The sequence below is a fragment of the Suricata suricatta genome, chromosome 3, assembly GCF_006229205.1.
Source record: "Suricata suricatta isolate VVHF042 chromosome 3, meerkat_22Aug2017_6uvM2_HiC, whole genome shotgun sequence".
NCBI lineage: Eukaryota > Metazoa > Chordata > Mammalia > Carnivora > Herpestidae > Suricata > Suricata suricatta.
The window spans coordinates 106,617,698-106,620,340 of NC_043702.1; positions in this window are offsets into that span (position 1 = coordinate 106,617,698).

Sequence of the window (2,643 nt, forward strand, 5' to 3'; positions counted from 1 at the left end):
AAAGGATATATTACAACCAATCCCCTAGAAATACAAGCAATCACCAGAGATTACTATGAAAAATTATATGCCAACAAGCTGGACAACACAGAAGAAATGGACAAATTCCTAAATGCACATGTACTGCCAAAATTCAAATGGGAAGAGATAGAAAGCATGAATAGACCAATAACCAGTGAAGAAATCGAATCCATTATCAAAAATCTCCCAACGAATAAGAGCCCAGGGCCAGATGGCTTCCCACGGGAATTTTACCAGACATTTAAAGCAGAGCTCATACCCATTCTTCTCAAACTATTCCAAAAAATAGAAATAGAAGGAAAACTTCCAAACTCATTCTATGAAGCCAGCATCACCTTGATGCCCAAACCAGACAGAGACCCAGCCAAAAAAGAGAACTACAGACCAATATCCTTAATGAATACAGATGCAAAAATACTCAACAAGATACTAGCAAATCCAATTCCACAGCACATAAAAAGAATTATCCATCATGATCAAGTGGGATTCATTCCTGGGAAAAAGGGCTGGTTCAATATTCACAAATACATCAATGTGATCCATCACACTAACAAAAGAAAAGATAAAAACCATATGATCCTGTTGATAGATGCAGAAAAAGCATTTGACAAAATACAGCACCGTTTCTTAATAAAAACCCTTGAGAAAGTTGGAATAGAAAGAACTTACCTAAACATTATAAAAGCAGTTTATGAAAAGCCCACAGCCAATATTATCCTCAATGGGGAAAAATTGAGAGCTTTCCCCCTGAGATCAGGAACATGACAGGGGTGTCCACTCTCACCACTGCTGTTTAACATAGTGCTGGAAGTCCTAGCATCAGCAATCAGACAACAAAAGGAAATAAGAGGCATCAGAATTGGCAAAGAAGATGTCAAACTTTCACTTTTTGCAGATGACATGATATTTTACATGGAAAATCCAATTGACTCCACCAGAAGCCTTCTAGAACTGATTATTGAATTCAGTAAAGTTGCAGGATACATAATCAATGTACAAAATCAGTTGCATTCCTATACACCAAAAAATGAAGCAGCTGAAAGAGAAATCAAGAAACTGATCCCATTCATGATTGCACGAAAAACTATCAAATACCTAGGAGTAAACCTAACCAAGGATGTATAAGACCTATATGATGAAAACTATAAAAAACTTATGGAAGAGATTGAAGAAGACACCAAGAAATGGAAAAACATTCCCTGTTCATGGATTGGAAGAATAAACATTGTGAAAATGTCATTACTACTCAAAGCAATCTACACTTTCAATGCCATCCCCATCAAACGTGCACCAACATTCTTCTCAAAGCAAGAACAAACTATCCTGAAATTCATATGGAACCACAAAAGATCCCGATAGCCAAGGTCATATTGAAGAAGAAAACCAAAACGGGAGGCATCACAATCCCAGACTTTAGCCTCTACTACAATGCTGTCATCATGAAGACAGTATGGTATTGGCACAAAAACAGACACATAGACGAATGGAATAGAATAGAGAATCCAGAGCTGGGCCCACAAATGTACGGTCAATTAATTTTTGACAAAGCAGGAAAGAGTATCCAACGGAAAAAAGACTGCCTCTTTAGCAGGTGGTGCTGGGAGAACTGGACAGCAACATGCAGAAGAATGAAACTAGACCACTTTCTTACACCATATACAAAAATTAACTCAAAATGGCTGAAGGACCTGAATGTGAGACTGGAAACCATCAAAACCCTGGAGGAGAAAGTAGGAAAAAACCTCCTAGACCTCCACCGCAGCAATCTCCTACTCAGCACATCCCCAAACGCAAGGGAAATGAAAGCAAAACTGAATTCTTGGGACTTCATCAAGATAAAAAGCTTCTGCACTGCAAAGGAAACAATCAAGAAAACTAATAGGCAACCGACAGAATGGGAAAAGATAGTGGCAAATGACATATCAGATAAAGGGCTAGTATCCAAAATCTACAAGGAACTCACCAAACTTCACACTCACAAAACAAATAACCCAATGAAGAAATGGGCAGAAGACATGAACAGATACTTCTCCAAAGAGGACATCCAGATGAGCTACAGGCACATAAAATGATGCTCAATAATCACTCATCATCAGGGAAACACAAATCAAAACCACACTGAGATACCCCCTCACACCAGTCAGAGTGACTGTAGTGAACAAATCAAAAGACTATAGATGCTGGTGAGGGTTTGGAGAGATGAGCACCCTTCTACACTGTTGGTGGCAATGTAAACTGGTGCAGCTGCTCTGGAAAACAGTGTGGAGGTTCCTCAAAAAACTATCCATAGAACTCCCTTATGACCCAGCAATAGCTCTGCTAGGGATTTACCCAAGAGATACAGAAATGCTGATGCATAGGAGCACATATACCCCAATGTTCATAGCAGCAATGTCAACAGTAGCCAAAACATGGAAAGAACCTAAATGTCCATCACCTGATGAGTGGATCAAGAAGTTGTGGTATATATACACAATGGAGTACTACATGGCAATGAGAAAGAATGAAATTTGGCCATTTGTAGGAAAGTGGATGAACCTTGAGTGTGTCATGCTATGCGAAATAAGTCAGGCAGAGAAGGACAGATACCATATGTTTGCACTCATAGGTCTAACAGGAAAT